Source organism: Saccopteryx leptura, chromosome 2 (genome assembly GCF_036850995.1).
Source record: "Saccopteryx leptura isolate mSacLep1 chromosome 2, mSacLep1_pri_phased_curated, whole genome shotgun sequence".
NCBI lineage: Eukaryota > Metazoa > Chordata > Mammalia > Chiroptera > Emballonuridae > Saccopteryx > Saccopteryx leptura.
In genome coordinates this window covers 142,132,594-142,155,926 of record NC_089504.1, presented here as the reverse complement: position 1 = coordinate 142,155,926, position 23,333 = coordinate 142,132,594, and the positions used below count along the sequence as shown (strand labels likewise).

Sequence of the window (23,333 nt, the reverse complement as noted above, 5' to 3'; positions counted from 1 at the left end):
ACAATAAAATTATGTTTAAGTAGAACAGAAAAATTTATGAAACCATGAGAAATGGTCAAATTATATGAGGTATAACATTAAAATAATGCTTTTGAAGAACTGTGGCATGGAGTCTTTCAAAATGAAACAAAATATAAGCTGAAGTGAAAAAAAAATTATATCAAAATGTATGTATGCACAGCTTCAAAATATCTCTGGATGTTAACATAAAAGCTTTTCTATGAGATTTAAGTTACTTTTTTCCATGTTTTTTTAAAAGAAGTGTGCATTTTTTAAAAATTAAAGGGCTCCTGTTATAGAGAACTTCTATACTTATTTTTTCTAAGTGTCATAATGACTTTTCGTCATTCCCCCTTTCTGCCACACCGGGAGTATTAAATGGCTTGCATATACTCTTACATGTGTCAGTGAGATCCTGAAGTCAAATTTAAGTTTCTAGGTTTTTTTCACTGAAACACATAAAAATGCATTCTGCCTCATCATTTATGAGGAAGGAAGAAACCCATCATTTCAAGTGTTCATAAAAATTTCTAAGCTATTTAAGTATTATTGACAAAGGTGATTCAGTCATCAAAATGCAAATACAGCCATTATAATTTTATCTCTTTTCTTTGCCAAACTTCTTCACAGAGTAACATTACTATGATAGCAAAAAAGTTATTAAAAAATTAAAAATCAGATTGTATTATCTATGTATGAAAAACTCAATTTTAAAATAATCACTAAATAAGTATATAACAATTAATATTTATTCATAAGGCATTATGCTGAATAATCTGTAGTGTCTTGAAAGATATACAAATTGTAATTCTCTTCCCTTACAAAGTTTATATCTCACTTTAGTTAGGTATATATGTGAAAAAATAACAATAAAGGTTTAAACTAGAAATTAACAAAATGGGACAAAGGAGGAAATTAAAATATATTAAATGTCTACCATGTAGTGGGTACTGATAGGCACTTAATATGTGTCATCTCATTTATTCCAATAGCAACAGGATGTATGGCATATCTGATGAAGCAGAATGTAAAAATAAGCTTTTCTAGTGAATTTATTAAGTCATCTGGAAGAACTTTCTGAAGTCATTTTATTTCTCCCTAGTAAGGTAGTAGAACTTTTTAATGACATGATAACTTATGTCTCACTTTCCTAAGAGCGGGTCATTGAGTATATTCTCAAGAGGTTTCCTGGGGTTGGAGAACGATCCTTTTGTAATTTATGTTATTGGAATCTCCTGAAGGATTTCTGTTCCTTACTGAAGCTGTGCAAAAAGAATATCAGGAGCCTTAAAGAGGTCACTGTGAGGCAAGGGGGAGCATGGACATTGACTTATGCTCAGAACCATGGTCTTGAGGTTCCTGAGGAAAGTCCATGCTGGCACAGTTCCCTGTCCTGGCCATTGTATGATGGTAGACATCAGAGGAACAATGGTTGAGTTTCTTCTAGATCCATGGTTTTTAACCAGGTTGACCTCAAAGGTAGACAATGGATGTTCTCCAATATGGGCATGCCAGGAGATATGACTGCATTTGAATTCTGGTTTTGAATTTTTTTTTTTGTGGTGAGATGAAGGCCGAGAGAAAATATATAATTTGTCTAAAGGGTCACTAGTCATTCAAACCAATTCTGTTTGATACTAACCTATTCTTCACAAAAGAAATGTTACAGCACTTCATATATTCTTCAGATAAAATTACACATCTAGCAAAACATAATAAATTATTATTCACTAATATTTAGTAAAATGTTTTCTTAAACTCTAGATGAATGTCATTGTGTAATTCTTGAAAAAAATAAAGCTTATATTTGCTTTATTAAAATTTAGCATCATTTTATTTTATTCTTCATTGAATCACAGGCACTAAATCCCCTGTGCCTTCTTGGATTTCCTTTCATTGAGTAAGAAATTCTTGTACCGATGAAATGGAATAAAGAGTCATGAGATTTTCTTATATTAGTCATGCTTGAAAAATAAAGGAACAGCTTTTAATATCATTTCTCTAATTCACTCTAATATAATTTATGAGAAACTCAAGTTATTAAACATCCAAACAATTAAATTGCGCAAAGGAAATAACAAGGAGAGTCTGCCAAAATTTACTCTAATGAATAGCCTTTAAGGACATTGAAAAATACAGGAGGGACTGTAACATTTTTCCCAGTATTCCCAAAAGCGTCAAGCAGAAAAGTGAGCACATATTTAGCACTAAGCTAATTACTATTGATTGTTATTGCCTACTCCTAAGTAAACGACAGCATTTAGAAGAACCTACAGAGTTGTTGAAAATCTTGTCTGATGGAGTGAATCACTTTGACATCCATGGAAGGCCAACAGAGATCTTGAGAATTTTATACAAGTAGAGACATTGCCAACTTAGACTAAACGAATTGAGGAGGTGCAATGTAAGACAGTTTCCATCTGCCATTGTTGGTTTTCAAGATAAAAATGAAGCCGTATGCCGAGGCATGTGGCAGCATTTGGAAGCTGGGAAAAAAACCCTCAGTTTGGAGCCAGCAACAAAACCAGGAGCTCAGTCCTACAACCATAAGGAACTAAATTCTGCCAACAACCCAAATACACAAGAAATAAGTTCAATTCTCCCCTAGAGGCTCCAGAACAAAATGCATCTTGCCTATACTTCTATTTTGATCTGGTGATACTTGTATTGGCTTTCAGACCTACATAACTGTAAGATGATATATCTGTGCTCTTTTATGACACTAATTATGTGGTAATTTGTTATGGCAGCAATCGAAAATAGTACATTAAACATACTTATTTTTTATGAATCTGATCATTACAATATATCTTTGTAAGAACGTACATTTGGCCATGTTTTTTTCAGCTTTCTCTCAAGTCTATTTTATTCTTTATGCTTTATAATTTTTACATTGTTAACATTTCTTTAGAAATTTATCTTTGAAACATACAATTTTTTTTTTTTTTGCTTTCATTCACTCACTGAGAGTCTGGAGCCACTTAAATTATTAATGAAGTTTGTTTGATCACACAGGTAAATTCTGCCACCAAACCTCAGTGAAGGCCACCAAATAGGTCTGAATTATAAGGATAAATCTGTGTTCCTTTATTCAGTGGCAAAATCTAGTAGGCGTGTTTCTTTGATGCACCTTCTCAGGGGTAGATTATTTCTCACACACCCCTCCTCTTAGAGTGTTGTCATTAAGGATCCAGCTTATCTAAGAGACTCATCTATTAGACTCCAACTTAGGTTAGCCACAGGCCTCATCTTCTGTTCCCAGGTTTACCCTTGCTTACTCTCAAGGTTGCTACTTTCAATTTGTTTTTGTCCTATTTGGATTCTTTCTTACCATTTCAGAAAAGCACTTCAAAAAGTTTTATGGTTTTAGAGTTTGTCATTTAACAGCTGCCAGAAAAAGAATTGTCCACATATTTTAAAACCTACCCAAATTGATTCTTAAAAATTGAGGAAATACATCTTACTACCTATACAACATGAACTGTACATCTCAAGTAAAACTATTGCCAAAGTAACAGCTTTTCTACTCAACTACCTAATGCATTTAACAAGTACCATTCTTGATGACACTGGTGTCAAGAAAAGTAAGTAGCAGACCATTGGTAATATGTTTCACATTTTAAATCCCTGTCTTCTAAAAAGATACTGATAGCACTGTATAAAGCCTTGCCAAAATAAAAATCATCTCTGAGAATCAAATTCTGAGAAATTCAGTGCCCACCATTGTAGTCTTTGTACTGCCTTTACATTTTCAATAAAAAAGTAAGCTCAAATATACATTTAGAAAGAGTATCTTGTCTTATGTTTATAAACTAAAGAATCACATTTTCGTGATGATTCTCATGAGCAGCATTGATCTACTCAAATAACTATGTATGGTATCAGCGGGGTACTAGACCTAACGGGGTGATCATTTCACAAGTTACATAAATGTCGGATCCTTATGTTGTACACCTGGAACTAATATAATATTGTATGTCAACGTAATTGCAAGAAATAAAAAGTAAATCTGGATCCACTCCACCAGAAATAACCCCATTCTTTGTGCTTGTATATCAAGGGATTACACTGTGCTGCAATAATTTGTTTACATATTTTATTATACTGTGAACAATGAAAATATAAGTCATATCTACTAAAAGTATTATGGTAGAGCCAGAATTTAGCCTGAATTTAACTACTGAGTAAATACTTGATGAATTTACTCTGAGTGCAGATGTTTAGTAAAATGGAGGAAGATTATAATTCTGTAGCACATATAACTTCATCCTGTATTTTTTCTAATATTGGAAAAAAATTGTTATAGTGTTATAAAAACATTGTAGTAATGTAGGCCAGCATTACCGAAAGACATCACTCTATGAAGTTACAACTTAAATTAAGTAGAGCTTCCTGTCTTTCTTTCTCTCCCTGTTTGTCTTCTAATTCATGTGTTTTATTACACAATGAATGAATATTATGATTCTAAAATAAAATCTATTTTAAATAGTATTTTACCTGAAGCATTGTTAATGAGATAATAATCCCCAATGGCAAAATAAATGCCTATGATAAGAGACGTGACACTGTCAGTTTGAGTTTTAAGTAATTTGCATTTACTTACTTTTAAAAAATCAACATTATATTGCCAAACAAATAAATTAATAAATCCCAAACAAACAAAATCTTTGAGAATTTAGCTAGGCATAAAAAGCAAAATTATTATATAGGTTATATCATATACATTTTCAATCATATAGCTATATTTTATTTTTAATATGTCCAACTGAAAATGGTGCTTAAAATATTAGACCCATGCACTGCTGTTTTTATACTCATTCTTTCATAGTAAACCATCCACTCTAAAGTCTTTAATCAATAGAGTTAATAGAATTATGACCCAATCTTCACCTTTTTTTTTCATTTAATTTTCTATGTCCCATAGTATATATGAACGTAAGTCTCCATCAATATTTCCAATGTAAAATAGAGAAACAAAACTCGTTCTGTTCTCTAACAAAATAGTTGTAAGATTTTTGTCCTTTTTACAAGAGTAGCCAACTTAAAACTGTCTCTGCCCTTCCTTTCCTTTATTTCTTTTCCCCAGTCTATCATAATAGAGGACTGTCCCATTTGCTTGCTTCCATGTCTTCTGACAATAGCATGTGTTTCTATTTCCATGGCTTTTATCAGGATCAGGCTGTCATTTCATGCCTTGACAGGACCAAATACTTTTCAATGATCCCTCCTAATCCTAGAATATTTTTGTTAATTTTTAAAAACTGATACCCTGACCAGATTGTGAATTCTTCTACTCAACTACAAGAGTAAAAATTGAACTTAGTAGTTAGCAGATAGAGGACATTGGTACTAAAACTACAACAATCAATTGTATTCACTAAAATATGTCTGTAACCTTGGCAGCTCCATCTGCTCTGGCTATACAATCTTCATTAAATTTTCCTCAAATGCTCTTCATTCCACTGTCACTCTAGGGCAGTGTGTTATCTATTTCATCTTTCACGCTTCTGTTAGTGGTCTTTATTAGTAAACAATTCCCTCATCATTATCTCCTTAATTCAAAATTCACAAAATACTGCATAACACTTATCTGTTCCAGGTAATATAATATAGTGGTAGAAAACCAAAATGTGGGTGTTAGATTGACAGTAGCTGGTAGGTATGCCATTTACCAGCTATATAAGTTTAGACAAGCCTCAGTTTTCTCATTATAAAATGAGTTTATAATAACAGTGACAATAATGTCTTTGCTTATTGAAATTTGGAGAATTATATGACATAGAGCATAAATATGAAGTATTTAGTATATTGTCTGAATTAACATTATTGAAGTATAACAATGTTATTGCTGTTGGCATTATTATTATCATTAACACAATGAGATGTCTTCATCACATCATTGCAAATTTTATCCCAGTTTCTGTTAATTCAGCAATATTGAGCACTGCACTATCCAGTATTAATTGGTTTTTAATTGTTCTGTATATTTGCACAGTGATTTATGTGTATGGATATCTTCAGAGTGAATACTGAGAGGACATTTAACAGGTAGTAGTCAAACAGTTTATCATATGTTTTGATATATTTATAATTTAAAAATATTATGGAAAGATAAAATGGAACCAGTATCATTGGGTATTTATCATGAACCAGAAATTTTCCAGGAGCTAAGTAATAAGAAATATGTTTGAATATTCTGTTACATACAGCTTTGCCACATATTTTTATTGCTTAAGACTACAACACCCCCCACACACATACATGCTTACACCCCAAATAAATAGCTTACCTTAATGTTCCGAATTCAGCTTCAGAAATGATCAAGAGTGGTTATCTACAAATCAATAATAATGAAATTACAGTCAGTCTAAAGATAAAGATGTTTCCACTTTTAGCAATGGTTTTTATTATTTTCTACAATAACTTAGTTACAGTTTAATCAACTAGAAGTTTGCAATTGTAGTTTTGACCATCACAGTAAAGTTTTGGCATATTAGCAAAATACATTTATACAATCAGTCAACACTTTTAAGCTAAAGAGATTTGACGTTTTTATTGTTTGCGAAGACTATTAATGGTCTATATTCCAAATATTATTTTTCAGCATTATTAAATTATATTGAAAATTAACATATTAAGTAAATTCACAATAATAACGTTGCTGAACTAGCCCCATTTCATGATACTGAACCTTAGACTGGAATTTATTTTGAACAGGAATAGACACCATATATACTGCACATGCATCGTATGTATAGGTGTGTATATCCCATGTGTCTGTACACATATTACTAGATAGGCAGCATGGTAATACACATGCAGATATAAATGCAAGAAACAAACAGGTAGATCTGAAACATTTGATAGAGGAAATCACATATTTGGGGGCCATCAAATGGATCAGATTCAACCTAGCTCAAGTGTTTGGCGCTAAGTCACTTCCTTATAGCAGGCGAGCTTCCCTCCTGGGTATGCCCAGGAGGCTTCTGGTGATATTAACAGCAATAATGGCAACAAAAATTCTGTTTTCAGTTTTATCATTTATAGACCACTTTTTCATGTTCTTGCTCAGGTCTTAAGTAACCCTCATGACCATAAAAGTGTTCTTTTCCAAATATTATCAGGGTAAGCATGATCTGAATTACACAGAGGTAATTACATAACAAGCTTGTCCCATCAAATGTACATTCTGAGAATAGTCTTTACATTTAAATACATGTCCTGTTCCCTTTTAAATGAAACACAATTACAAGATCTACTTTTCATATGGTTGAGGCTTGTCGCTCCCCCAGAATAATGGCAGATATTAATCAAGTAATGGCTCAAATTGATACATAACTTTATATCATATTAATTGTCATGAAGAAGATTCATATAGCATTTTGAGTATAGTGAGGATCCTGGTTTACTCTCGAAGGGTCAGGGGAGACTTTCATGAAGATAAAATTTTAGCTGATGGTTACCAGGCAAAGAGCAAAAAAACGAGAGAGAGTGCCCACTTTAGAAGGACTGGCAGGGCACTATGCTGAGGCATGAAGCAGCGCTGTACTTTTGAGGAGCAGCAGAAAGGCCCTCAGGGGTAAGACAGAAATGGGGTGGTGATTTGGGGCACATAAAGCTAGAGAGGTTAGGTAGGGCCATGGCAGGCTATGAAGAAGGTTTGTTTTTTATCTTGCATACTATAGAAAGCCATTGAAAGAATTTATGCAAAGGAGTGGGCTAATAAGAGCTCCTTGAAGATGATAGCTCTGTTGAGGAGAAGAGAAAGAGTGAATGTAGAAACCCAGTGAGGGCTTATTACTCTAGTTCAGGAAAGAGAAACAGTGGCCTTGTGATTTTCAACTTCCAGTCTACGGACTTGTCTGCCAGAAATTTTGTGCCAGTCTGCAAAAGAGTTAATCACCCTGATGTTGTATAAAGATGATAAACCCAATTATCTTAGTCAAATTTGGTTATGCTCAGGGTGATTTCTGCTTGAGCAGTTGCTGAAATAATTCTCTTATTTTCACTGGACCCCAAGTGTAAAAAGATTGAAAACCACCAGTGAGAAAATGGCTTTGTTTTAGTAGATTTTTGGGGAACAGAGTATCACATGTGTCTCTAACTTGATTGTAAGCTCTATGAGGGCAAAGACTGTATATGTTTTACTGATCCTTATATTTTCTGCCACAGTGCCTTGCACATAGTAGATACTTCAAAAATATTTTAATGAATGAATGGTAGGTAAGGAAGATAAAATTGGAAAGCATAAGGAACTTCATGAAAGGGTACTATGCTGCTCACAAACATTAGGGGATATTTTATCACTTCATATTCATTTTGAAATATCCCCTAATGTTTGTGAGCAGTATATTTACTGTGATAAGAATCATTAGAAAGGATCAGATTTAGACAAATTTTACTTGGATTGCTATTAGACCTTTAAGGGGAGATGTGAGGTAGGAAAGTTTAAGTGTCTGACGATCAGAGAAGAAGTCTTGAATGGAGACAGAAATTTGTAAGTCATAGGAATATCAGTAACATTGAAGCAATGGGAGTGGATTCAATATCTATGAGAGAAAATAGATCAAGAACTAACAATTGAATATTTATAGGCTCTTACTGTGAATTAAGAACTGTTTTACGGTTTTAAATGTACCAATCCAATTAATTTTCACAATACCCCATAAAGAATATATACCTTATTACCCATATATAAGATATACATACCCTTACTGAATAATTTGGGGTCTAAAAGCTGTGTGCGTCTTATACAGTGGTTGTAGATTTTTTTTTTTTACTTGCATTTCCAGCTTTTTCACATGGATGAGGAGTTGTATAAATTTTTTTTCTTTTTTTTCTTTTTTGTATTTTTCCAAAGTTAGAAGTGGGGAGGCAAGTCAAATAGACTCCCGCATGCACCTAACTGGGATCCATGTGGCATGTCCACCAGGGGACAATGCTCTGCCCATCTGAGGTATTGCTCCTTTGGGGCCGGAGCCATTCTACCACCTGAGGCAGAGGCCATGGAGCCATCCTCAGTGCCTGGGCCAACTTTGCTCCAATGGAACCTTGGCTGTGGGAAGGAAAGAGAGAGATCTCCTGTGTGCCATGACCAGGAATCAAACCCAGGACTTCCACATGCCAGGCTGACACTCTACCGCTAAGCCAATGTATGAATTTTATAATGAATAAAACTTGAGTTCAATAACTTTATGTAATACATTTATTTTTCAAATTTTGAGCTCCAAAATTAAGGTGCATCTTATACATGGGGAGATACAGGTATATACAGTGTGTCCATAAAGTCATGGTGCACTTTTGACCAGTCACAGGAAAGCAACAAAAGATGATAGAAATGTGAAATCTTCCCCAAATAAAAGGAAAACTCTCCCAGTTTCATACCTATTCAGTGCAGTTCGATGTGGGCTCATGAACAGATTTTTTAGGGCTCCTTAGGTAGCTATCCTGTATAGCCTCTACAGACTCGTCACTGACTGATGGCCTACCAGAACAGGGTTTCTCCACCAAACTGCCAGTTTCCTTCAACTGCTTATCCCACCGAGTAATGTTATTCCTATGTGGTGGCGCTTCGTTATAATGCGCTGATATTCACATTGCACTTTGGTCACGGATTCGAATTTAGTGAGCCACAGAACACAATGAACTTTCCTCTGTACCATCCACATCTTGACTGGCATGTCCGTGGGCTGCTCCGCTGTACACACGGTGTTACGTCATCATCTGTGCATGTGCACATGCTGCCACATCATCCTACAGAAACTGGGAGGATTTTCCTTTTATTTGGTGCAGATTTCACATTTCTATTATCTTTTGTTGCTTTCCTGTGACCAGTCAAAAGTGCATCATACCTTTACAAACACACTGAGAGAAAGAGACAGAGAGAGGAACAGACAGGGACAGAAAGACAGGAAGGGAGAGATGAGAAGCATCAATTCTCCATTGTGGTGCCTTAGTTATTCATTGATTGCTTTCTCATAGGTGCATTGACCAGGAGTGCTCCAGCAGAGTTCATGACCCCTTGCTCAAGCCAGTGACCCTGTGCTCAAGCCGGATGAGCCTATGCTCAATTGGCAACCTTGGGGCTTTGAACCTGGGTCCTCAACATCCCAGGCCGATGCTCTATCCACTGCACAACCACCAGGTCAGACAAGAATATATTACTTTTCATCTCACTTTAAAAACTGAGTAAAATCAGAGCACAGATAAATAATATAACTTGCTCAAATTCACACAGCTATTAAAGGCAGCAATAGAGTTTGGTATACAGAATTCTAAGATGGCCTCTAACATTCTGAACCCTTGGTGTACAGACTTTGTGAAAGTTCCTTTTCTTTGTGGGACAGAATCTATGAATGGGATAGGATGAAGGGAATGTGATGCTTTTAAAAGGAAATGTTTTTTTCTGATACTCAAAATGGAAAGTGTGAGAAGACTCATGTAATGGGTCACATGGCAGAGGCTCACAGGTAGCTTGTAAGAGCTGAGTATAACCCCTGGCCAAAAGCCATAAACAAAATAGGGACCTCAGCCCTACAACCACAAGAAATAGAATTCTGCCAACAGTAATGAGCTTGGAAGAAAACCTCAGTCCTCAAATGAACCCTGAGACCAAGATAATACCTTGATATCAGCTTGTTAATACCCTGAGCAAAGAACCCAGAGGTACTCTACCTAGACTTTTGACCTACAGAACTCTTAAGATATTATGAGTATTGTTTAAGTTTATAGTAATTTGTTACAGAGAAATTGAAAACTATTGCACATAATTAAACTTAAGTAGTCAGCTTACATAGCCTGTGCTGTAAAGACTCAGCTATCCTGCATACCATACAAGGACTGGGAAAGTGAGAGGAGGGCACTGGATAACGCAGACATCTGAAGAATGAACAAAAGAAAATGAACCAGCAGAGGAGACTAAAAAAAACAGAGACACAAGAAAACCCAAGAGACTGTGCTTTGACAGAGGTCAAGAAGGATCTGTGGAAGGAGGGGCCCTGAGTGAACAAGAGGGCAGGATGCTGCTGAGAGCATATCAGACTAGGAAGGAAGTACATTCACTGGATTAGATAAAACAGAGGAAGCTGATACTAATTTCTTCTGGGCCATTAAAAAAAAGGAGTTGGCATATTATTTTATTGATTGATTTTAGAGAGGGGGAATGGGAAAGAGAGACAGACAGACAGAAACACCAATCTGTTCCAGTATGTGCCCTGACCAGGGATGGAGCCTGCAAACTTTGTGTATTGGGAAGCCACTCTAACCTACTGAGCTGTTCAGCCAGTGCTAGAGTTGGCATTTTAGAACTTTTTTTTTTTTTAATGAAAGGTAAAAACTATGAGATGAGTTGGGGACAAGAAGTGTTTTCTAGACACGTTTTTATTATTCAGTATTTTCATACAGGAGAATTATAGAGCTTTTCTTCAAAATTAGACATACCTTGTCAATTACAGAAGATTTGAAAAGTGAATCAATTGAAATACTGTTTTGTCACAAGTTGAACTTCAAGGATAAACAATCTCCTATCTGACAGGACAAATTTATATCCAAGTAACATTCTAAAGAATGCTTAATCTTACAAGGTGACTAACACAAAATCATAGGAAAGGAAGATCATAGCATTTGATTTCCAAATTCCAGTTACATTGATCATTTTCATTGCTACCCAAGGGAAAGAGAAAGGCTTGCTTTTCTCCACCCTACCAAAGTAAAAACATTAAATGAGATATCAAAACCAAAATATAAACAGGCATTAAATAAATCAATCAGAGTCCATTTTGACTAAAAGAGAGTGCAATTGAGAAAACACAGTGTACACAGATAATTAAATGTATGGGATTGTATGTTGCTATATTTACCTAATAAAGTTGCTTTGGGTTCTCTTGTTCCAGTACTTTATGTTGGTGACTAATTTAGGGAAAGCAGAAATAACAATGACTCACCCTCCTCTTATCCCACATAAGATATTAAAATAACAATATCTATACTGCATTTAACTTGCTAATACCTGGAGGAGAGATATTTGTGTTTGAGAGAATCATTAGGAAAAGCAAAGCAAAGTTTCTTCAGGGATCTCTCACACATCATCCTCAAGGTAGGATTGGACCATATTGAATGGCCAAACCTAAAAGGAGATTTAAATTTTCTATTTTGAATGCTCAAGACAGGTGAACAAGAAGATAGACACCTAAATGTGAGAGTGCAGTGTAGTGAGTCTTCTGACGGCTTAAATGAAATCTCTCCATGTCTGACCTCACCCCTTCGTCTCATCTAAGGCCTTTTGTCCCGTATAATTCTTTGAGTTCATCTGTTCCTAGCACATTACCTATCTGTTCAAGGATGGTTTAGAAGGTCTAATATGGTCAGTCATTTCTTATATTCCAAGATCATCATTCCTTTTGCTGCTCCCTTACATTTCAAATATTTGAATTTGTTTCATATCCAATTTATTTTCATGTGTGTGGCTCCCACTTTTAGCTGTTTATGGATGAGACAGCTTTTGCTAACAGAAGTATCCTTATTAATGAGAATGTGATTGTTTTCTAGCATAAGGCAATCCCTGATTTAATAATAATGCCAACTTAAAGAAAAGAGATTTCTGTCATCCTTGCATAACATTCTTTAAGAAAGAAAAGTTTACCCTTTGGTGTAATCAGTTGTTCCAGGAAACACACCATATTTTTCCACTCAATGAGCCCTAAACCTCTTACCCAAAACAGGAGGCTTCAGTTGAGTGCATTGACCTCCCCTTAGAGTCTTTCTTTTTTGATGTATAGAATTTGAGATGATATTTACAATGAAGTTTGGTTATATTTTTTTTCTCAAAAAAGATACCGTATAAAAATATGAGACAAAAAGAAGTATGAGAGGCAGGATCAAAGGGACCAGAGAGAAAGGGGATGAGAGGATGGGATCAGAGAAGGGAAAGAGATTAGTGAAATTATATATGTATAACACAGCATTATAGAGAGCAGGACAGCAAATCCTGGAGGGAAGTGGGGGGAAGGCATTGGAGGTAGGGGGCAAAGGGGTGTTGAGGGGAAGATGGGGGTGTGGGGAGATATATATTCGGTGAGACACTTGAATCTTTATAAACATAATAAATTAAAATAAATAAAATTTTAAAAAATAAAAATAAAAAAGGATATTTCCTGCAGCCTTCCAATAAAAAAATAAAATAAAAATATTCTCAAATTATATTTTACATGTTGGGTATTCTAAACCATATCACAGTTAGTATTATAACTAAATAATTTCTTGACTAACAATTTAGATTTTTCATCTCAAATATTTCAAGTCCTTTGAGGATTTGTTATATTGGGTCCCAAAGTTTTCTTTACTGAGTCACAGATAACAATAGGAAACCTTAACTTTCATGATTTGATTTTAAAACATATAACAAAAAATATTTTAAATAAAAGCAAACTTCTTGGAGGATGTACTTGTAATTAAGGTCTAAACCCTGACCATTGATATTTTGGACCTTGAAAAGCTGAATGAAAGCAAATACATTAATTTTAAAGCTTGCTGTTTTCCTTTTTCTTTTCTTTTTTCTTCTTCTTAGTAACTAATAAATTATACTTTTATATGTAGCTACCCATCCAAATGACACCAAACACTAGCTTTTAAATTGTAAGTTTCCTTGGTAGTATTCTAAGTGGCAGGTAAAAAAGGTGAGAAAGTTTACATTTATATTCATTTTAAGTAATGAGAAATAACAAAGAAGAAATTGTTAAATAATTAAAAAGAAACAGATGGGGAGCTGAATATTAGCCTTTTAAAGGAAACATTGAATTAATTGAATATATTTTATTTAATAAACTTAATCTTATAATAAAAATAGCTACTAATAATTAATAAACTACTATTGATCAAGCTTTTAAGATACATTATAAGAAAAAATCTCACAAAATATAAATTACTTTCCATTTGAAAAGTATTTTTTCAATGACTTGCTTTAATGAACAAAATAGGCACTCATAGAATTCCCCAATTTTTAATAAAAAAATTGTTTCCAACAGAGAACTTTCATCAAATACATAACTCTTCTGACTACTAAAGGAACTTTCCTCCACTATAACTTTTTAAAGTCAGAAAAGGAAAAAAGGTTAGCTGTTGAAAAGATAAGTTATTATTAAACACATTTTCTAGGTAGTGCCAATAAAAATCTGATAGAAAAGAACAGGTTGATCCACTTTAGTTTTTTTGTTGTTGTTTATTTATATTGTCCTGCTTTTAACAAAGCCTAAGTAACTGCACACCTTTGAGGCAGCATGCTACAGCTAAATTTCACTGTTCATCTATAAAATGTATTTTGGAAGAAAAACTATGGGTATGACTCACCCTACTTTGCTTAATACTGTCATTATTTTTCTCTCCACATAAAATTGAGCAAAATGAAATTTTAAGGGAATTAATATTTTTAAAGGGATTAAAAAGGCATGGATCAGCAAATTTTTTATATAAAGAGCCAGATAATAAATATTTTATGCTTGGTGGGCCATAAAGTCTCTGTGACAATACTCAACTCTACCGTGGTAGTGGCAAAGCTGTCTAGAATGTGAGTGACTATGTCCTAATAAAAACATTGTTCACAAAAACAGTATATGGGCTGGATATGGCCCATGGCCTGTAGTTAGGTGACCCTGAAATAAGAGAATAATACAATATGATCAGAATGTATAAATGACTAAGCTGTGACACTTTCTTTTAGTCTGTTAAAAGCCTCCTCATCATTTTGTCCAAATACATTCAGATATATACGTTAGGTTAAGGACTGCATCTGTAATCACTGAAAAAATAGGACTTTCTTCTCATTCTTTTAGAATGCCTCAAATAAAATGTTCTTTTTTTAAAAAAAATTAAAGACTGTATTTATTTATTTATTTTAAAATAAGAGAGAGAGAGAAGGGGAGGAGGAGCAGGAACATCAACTCCCATATGTGTCTTGACCAGGCAAGCTCAAGGTTTCGAACTGGTGACCTCAGCATTCTAGGTCAACGTTTCATACACTGAACCACTACAGGTCAGGCAAATAAAATATTCTTAAAGACAATATTTTTAATACCTATAGTGAGTTGTTAAGACCAACAGCATTTTCATCTCCTCTTTATATTAGTATAAAAAATTTCACAATCTGACATCTTACAATGATTTGTGTTAAGGCAGTAGAACATTAAAATTAGAGCCCTGATGGAATAGATTTGAATATTTATTGAAATTTTCCCCCAGAGGGCAGTAATTTTTTTATTACAAAATCAGTATTATAACAATTTTTTATATTAAAGGGTATTATAGAAGAAAACTTTTTCTAATTTATAACAATGTGCTATACATGGTAGTGCCAGTCCTGGCCTGACTTGAAGACCTTGGTCTATTATTACATTATACAGAACTCTGTGCCAGGATGGCACCTGGAGTGTTTGAGGGAATGGTCCGTTTCTATTTATATCAATATGTAACATTAGTCCCTTTCCTGCCTTTAAGTCCTAGAAAGAATTTTTCCCTATGAAAACAGAGAAAAACTTTATATAGTTGAAAGAAATGGCAAGATAGAGTTGACAGGACTTGGTAACTGAATGGTTATAGAGTATGGGGAAAAAAAAGGAGATAGAAATTAAAGATAGTCAACATTTCTGCTAAATAACTAGATGCATGGATACGTTATTAATTAAGACTGGCAAAGAGAAAAGATGACTTTGTTTAAGGTTTAGTAAGAGATAATGATGAAATCAAAAAGAAAGTTGATATATATACCTAAATTTAAGGGCACAGTCAAGACTAGAATTAGATACTTTTTTTTGTGATTTTTATAGAGGTGTGAGAGCTAATGTCAAGGGAATTAGAGGACATAAAGTGATAAGTAACTAAGATTAGGAGAGGTGGGACCTACAAACTGGGCCAAAAAAAGAAATAGTACTGTAAAAGTCTGATCAGAGAAAGATGTGACAGTTAAAAATAGTCACTGAAGCTGAAAACAAACAAAAAACGTGCTAATGAAAAGGGGTTCTCAAGAATGCACCCCACTTCAGGGAGTTCCAGGGAGATGAGAACTGTGCAGAAATTACTCTAGCTGCCAATTCAGGAGGAACTAGTCAGCTCCATCAAGTCAGTCTCAATCTAATGGGAACGGAAGGGGCCAGGTAGGGTAGGGGATAAAGATGTAGAAACAGTGCACACACTTTTTTCTTTTAATTTAAAACTTGGGGAAAACATGAAGAGGAAGAAGGAAGAATAAATAAAGCTTTACTTTGTTTAGTTTTATATTTGTTTTTAAGAATGAAAGCTCTTGGGACATTTTGATGTTGGTAAAGTATTCAGGAGGAAAGGAGCAATTTAAGACCTAAAATTAGGGCATGACTAATCAACACCCCTGTATTTCACAGAAGTCCCAAGAATTCTAAGTCACAAATTAGTGGCTTCAAATGAAAACCTGTCCTAGTTTTGTTCAGTTTTCTTTTAAGCAGCCTCCTTGAGATATAATATACAAAACATAAAACTAACTCATTTAAAGTGTACTATTAAATAAATTTGACTATATTTACAGAGGCTTTACTTTTATATGTTCAATAATTGAAATAATGATAAAAACTCTTATTCTTATCTGTCTTAGAACATTTAGGAACTCTGAACCCAATCATGTTATTAGTGCTATGGGCTGCAACAACCTTACAGCTCATCATGTAGAATGAGGCAAATGCCCTAAATAATTCCTTTTGTGGCTTTTACAATAGACAATAAAGCTACACTGAATGAGTCAAGTAAACTTTTGTTTTATAACATTAAAAATCTGTCTATATCTGTAGTTGACTCATAAAGTACCGATGCAATAACAGACACTTACAGTAGTACACTTTGGCCTCATTTTGACCTCTAAGGTTTTTTTTTTCCTTCTATTCACTTGTTTGGATTTGGCCACACACTCCAGGGCAATTTTGTATCATTTCAAGTATTTAACCTCATCGTGGGTTGTAAAAACTTGCTGGTTTTTAGCAAATAACAAAACACCATGTAACTATTTCTGTAGTTTTTCATGAAATTCATGGACTTAAATACTTTCACACTTTGTTTTCTGAGTTATGATTCTTAGATTTGTAGCACATTCATGATTTCCGTGGAATTGGAAGGAAAGGCTCTTCAAATAAAGTAAACAGTATAAAATAAAAATAAACCCTGGCCTATTCATAATATACCTACATATGTTACCCATCAACAGGATATGAGACTTAGAGGAATGTAAGAAAAGACCTATACTTAGTTTTCAGTCAGAAATATAATGGAGAATAGAATTACACAGATAAGGCTAAACTTCCAAAGCCTCTAGACAGTAATACTGATAGAGGAGCACAAAAATGAGAAGTTTGGTTTTGGTAATAGTAACTTTTTAGTTGTAATAAATAGGAGATATGTTAGGGTTAGAAAATAATTAATCTGCTTGCTATTCTCTCTTAATACTCACTGGCCTTTACTTTGGAATGCAGGGCAAAGTTTACTTTTGTAGGAATGTCAGGGAAAGCTTACATTGGGGAGGGACCTGAGAGTTAGGGGGGTTTAAACCACAATAGTTGTTTGTGAAAGCCTAGCCACAGGATTACTGTGAAAAGTTAAATCCTGTAGATTAATTAGAAGCTTAGTTTAAAAATCTTTTTTTAAGTTTTTTTTTAATGTTTAGTGTATTGATTTTTGAGAGAAGGAAAGGAAGGAAGAGAGGAGAGACAGACAGGAACATCGATCTGCTCCTGTATGTGTCTTGACCAGGGACTGAACCAGCAACCTCTGTGCTTTGGGCCAACACTCAAACCAACAGAGCTTTCTGGCCTGGATAAGTTTACAAATCTGAATCGTTACTTTGTTACTAAGAAATAGAGGGAGTTATCTTTCAGAAAGTTCCCAGAAGTGCCAGACATTGGCCATTCCAGAGCAACATCAGGACAGCAGAAGGACATTCCAGGGAAACATCCCTACAGACCAGACTTCTGCCTCCCTCACACTGCTAGGTGACTAACTGCATGGTCTATATAATGAGTTACTAACCTCCCAAAAGATGTATAACCTGGCCAGTAAGCCAAGACTGTTAAGGCAGTTATTTTGGATAGGAGTCCCCTCCCTTCTCAAGTTGCTGCAATTTGAATTAAAGATGCTTTTTTATCTACTTGGCAATTGTCTCTTGAGAAATTGTCAAAGAAAGGGCAGTAGACAACACAAATCCTGGTTTGCTCTGGTAACAATACCTCATATCTAAAAACCCATTTAGTTGAACTTTTCTTTTGAATATAAGTTAGCTCTTCTTCAAATACAGTATGTAAAGTTATCTAAACAAATCTCTCCTTCTTGTAGTAAATTAAAAAAATAACTACTTTTTCACTAAATATTAGAAAGAAAAAAAATTTTAAGACTTACTTTAATTTCTTTTTCAAAATTTTTAGTAAACCTTGTTTGTTTGTTTTTGTGAAAGAGAGAGGGACAAATAGGGACAGACAGGAAGGGAGAGAGATGAGAAGCATCAATTCTTCATTGCAGCACCTTAGTTACTCATTGCTTTCTCATATGTGCCTTGACTGGGGGGCTACAGCAGAGCGAGTGACCCCTGGCTCAAGCCAGTGACCTTGGGCTGAAGCTGGTGAGCCTTGCTCAAACCAGATGAGCCCACGCTCAAGCTGGCAACCACGGGGTCTCAAACCTGGGCCCTCCCCATCCCAGTCTGACACTCTATCCACTGCATCACTGCCTGGTCAGCAGTAAACTTTGATTTTTAAAAACCTAAAGAAAGTTAAAAAGTAGGAGAATATAAATATAATTTAAATATTATTTTTAATCATAATGAAAGATTAAATAATAACTAAATTATATAACGAGATGAGAGTTAAATGTGTGATTTCTGGCCTGACCTGTGGTGGCGCAGTGGATAAAGCGTCGACCTGGAATGCTGAGGTCGCTGGTTCAAAACCCTGGGCTTGCCTGGTCAAGGCACATATGGGAGTTGATGCTTCCTGCTCCTCCCCCTGTTCTCTCTCTCTCTCTCCCTCTCTCTCTTTCTCCCCTTTCTCTCTAATAAAAATGAATAAATAAAATCTAAAAAAAAAAAAGTAAATAAATGTGTGATTTCTATAGGAGTTTATGAAATTAGACTGAGTGGGAAAGGTAAAGTACTTTTTCAAACCACAGACTTTATCACATTGAATTTATTTATTACTTATAATTTTTACCAAAGCTGAAAATCAAAATTTTTTTTCTGCCACAGAAAGAGACTATTACCAGCACAAATGCATTTTCTATTATCATTATTCAACTATATGTTGTTTTGTAAGACTGTAAATTTTCCTCTCATGGATGATATAACTACTGATAGATCTATTTCCTGCCTTAATCATCCAAAAATAAATTCCAGTCTTTGAAATTCTCCTGACACTATAATCATTGCTGCCTTCTTAGAGTGCTGCTCCAACCACACAAAATCTATATTGCTTGGGAATCTTCTAAGCCACTCTCAAATGTGGCGTTCTTTCCATCAACTATCCCTACTATTAAATCCTAATTATGAAAGAAATTGTTCCATGTCCAATTAATCTTTCCCATCTCTCTTCACTAATCAATTCAGCCCATCTACCTCAATCAAGTAGTTATCTTTCCTTACGATCTTCTTGGTGTGCAATTCCATGATTTTGCTCATTAGAGTTTGCCTGCCTCTACAAACCAGTATCAACTATTGATTTCAAATTACATTTATATACAATGGAAAAGTCATAACTTTAAAAATACTCAAGAAAAAACAAACAAAAGCAGAAAATCTGGAATGATATTGCTGAATATGAGTCAATACTTTGAGGTAAAAAAGAAATGTGCAATAAAATTGCATTAGTAACCACATAATTAGGAACTTATGTTTAACATAATAAATTTTACTAACAAAAGTTTGCTGGGCTTTCGCTCATTCTATGTGCCTGATATTTCTAGGCATAGCCAATAAATAAGAACAAGTCAAATACATCCTTGCTTCTATTGTGCCCAAATTTTAGAGATGAGACAAGCTAAGTGTGAAGACAAAAGTTAAATGCTATAAAGACTGTATCTGATTACACCATATCTGAAGTCCTATGTCCTATATTAACCATAAGCTTCTAACAATTATGTATAAAATACAAGTCATGTAAACTAATGTTTTCTGAACCCTGGTTTGGAATTTTGCTCTATCTTTTGTGTACAATTTGCTTCTTAAGAACATGGCCACATCTAACACTTGTCACAATGTAAGTAGAAGCATGAACAAATCACAGATCAGCTTTAAATTTATTTTTTTAGGTAATGAATGCTGAGCACCATCCTAAAGCAAAAACATTTTTGAAAATTTCCATCTTGTGTTTGGTTTTGATTTTTAAAATCTCTGTAGCTTCCTATTGTTCACAACAACACAAATTTAACATTAAAAAGTCAATATTATGCTATATATAAAAATATCCATGGATTATTCATTTTATATGCAGTCACCTACGTTAGAAGTATACCACTCACTCTAAGTCAAATTTGACTTTACAATTGACCATTCTCTTCCAGGCGAGTGCTATCTAAGCGACCTTCTCTCTAGTTGCCCATCCTACTTGTTAACTCTGCAGCTCAGATGCTCACAAAAACAGTGGTATGTCTTTCTCAATTATTAACACTATCATTAATTAATCCCGAACTGAGGGCTTTCTGAGCAACATAGTTAAATTTTCTAAGATTTCCTATTTCTGAACAGCCTAAACTAAAATGTGTCCTCTTAAATATATAAAATTTTTCATCTCTAGCAGGATATTTATAAAAAATAACATTATAAAAGATATAACACTAGACATTGATTTTAGTTTAGTTGAAAATTCATCTGCTAAGCATTTTATCCTAAAGCTAGTGTTTGAAAATGTGCACACTGACCATTCAAGAAAAGACTATAGGGAGGGCAGGCTGGGAAAGATAAAAAAAATTCTTGTTTGTATTCCATGAGAAGTGGTTTTAGCCCAGATACTAATATGTTCTGTCTGTGTTTCTAAGTCAACAAGCTTTCACAAGTCTCATTTTTTTAAAGTTACAGTACAATAAGATTGGAAAACAATTAATTAAAATTGAAACCCTAATAAGGAAGTTTCCACACCATTAGTTTCATAATGCATTTGCTTCTGCTTATTTCACTGCCACTGGTAGAATTTAATTGCTTCATATTTCACTGTTGCATGTAGCATGTGCTTTAGATTACACAATATATTTCAAGTAATAGAAAACGCATTAATCAACTCAGACCAGTCTCAGCATCTTACACAGTCTCTGATTATTCCATTTTACAATACATTTTGGAAATTTTTGTGATCATATTTTTGTTAGTAATATGTTATCTTTTAAGCCTTCTGTACTCCTTATGGCAGCACGTCTCCCCAAAACTCCACTTTGGACCGTAGGGCAAATTGGTAGAAGCTATATACATACCCTTTAAAAATTATTTTCATAGTTTCAGTAGTTAAAATTCTGAATACACACACATATAGTTAATAACATCTAAAGGCAGTAATCAAGCAAAATTTTAAAATAGAAAATTTCTGAGCCAAAAGCTGTTTTTTCCAGATGTTCAGCTTGGTGAATCAGTCTCTCTAAAATAACAGGTTACAGAGATTGCTGATTTAACCCACAAGGGACCCTCTCTCCAGGTCACAGTAGCATCCTTTGATGTGTAAAGTAACAAAGGTGACAGAGTTTCTCCAAACTTGATAGGGTTATAGTTTTAGTATTATGACCTCTAAAAACACTGTTCTAGAGTGCAAAACAACCTAGCAGAATTATCTTTTCATTTTTCTGCAACATAGTTTTGAAGTACTTTTATCTTCAGCCCTATATATGTTTTCTGTTCTTTTTTCCCTAGTATTGCTATGTCAAAGATATATTTACAAACAACTAATTAAGATGATGGGCTAAGGATAAAATCTGCAGATATATGTCTACAAATATTACAATTTATTATTGCCTTAAAATATCTAAACACACAGTCCATGGTGAAAACAAGATACCTATACTAACCCAAGTACAAAATTGAAGGGATGCCCCCCACCCAAAATTAGTAATCAAAATAAGTAATATCTTAATGTAATATCCTGAAACACCAAAAATTATTGCAAAAATTCCTTATAAACAAAATAATAAAAATTAAATAAAGAAAACATCTTACATACTATATCTTTCCAAACAAGCCCTCACACTAGGCAGTTGTTTTCTCTTACACTAGTTAATTGTGGAGTAACTACAGTTCAACTCACAAATGTCAGAATAAATATCACTCAGTCCTAAATCTATAACTTTATTGCTTCTCCTTCTTCATTGGTGGAATTTAATTGTTGATTATGGGCAAATGGGAGATGCACTCTTTATTCTGCTGCTATTTCCCAAAGAATTGTAATTGGTTGTAATCCTCAGTAGTATTAAATTCATGCTTACCAGGTTTTTAAAGGCTTTTTCTAAAGCATTTTGAGTCCACAAATGAATATAACAATAATAAATTCTTTATACTTCCATGCAGATGCACTATGGTAAATGTGAGTCTGTAATTGATAATAATGGAATGAGAAGATATCTATAGCCTCTCACCTTTTCTTGATCCTGCATTTGGTGGGGGCTCACACTGAGCATCACACCACACTGCTTGGGAAATACATCAGGGCTTGAATAGTCACATATAAATAATAGATGCTTAGGTACAATGAAAGCAAAACAAATAGCCCTAAGACTGCACATAAACAAAGTTTTCAAATATTTAAAACTTGAGAAAATAGGCAGGTACCATAGAGACAATTCCTTGCTGAAGCTCCACTTGCTTGTCTTAATTTCTTGTTTCACACTGGAGCAGAGGGAGAGGCCTTTCAGCTGACCTAATGAAAATGCTACAGCAAAAATGAGAGTCCAACCTGTGTGCAAGTGCAGGTCAGCCAGAAAGCATGCTAATTCTAGGCTTCGGTTCTTTCTTTAAAGACGTTATTCAGGCCTTTCTGTGGTATGATGGAACAGTGATCAACCAGGAACTGTTACAGATGAAAATAACCTTTCTTTGTTCTAATCCCAAAAATGTAGTACTTTTTGAAATCTCATAGGAGACCCCTGTACTTAGGTAAAATAAAAAAGTGGGGGCAGAGGATGGAGTCGGTCGTGTCTAGCCATTCCTATAAAGGATATCATTTCCTAACTTGGTATATACTCACAGGGAATTTGTAGAAATAGTGTGAGGAAGTGTTGTAACCAGTTTATATTACTTTAATGTAACTCAGGTATGGTCCAAGAACTCTGGGCATAGAGGAAGAGGAACTGACTTAAGTGTGCTCTCT

General features: G+C 34.4%; 1 protein-coding gene across 4 annotated transcripts in view; it reads right to left on the bottom strand.

Annotated features, from left to right (window-relative positions):
• Positions 1 to 23,333, bottom strand: part of CNTN1 (contactin 1) — a 374,840-nt gene that overhangs the window by 278,341 nt on the left and 73,166 nt on the right. For all 4 annotated transcript variants that reach the window (XM_066368970.1, XM_066368969.1, XM_066368972.1 and 1 more), the window contains exon 2: positions 6,290 to 6,334. The gene's annotated coding sequence lies outside the window, so the exon portion shown is untranslated. The remainder of the gene's footprint in view (positions 1 to 6,289; positions 6,335 to 23,333) is intronic.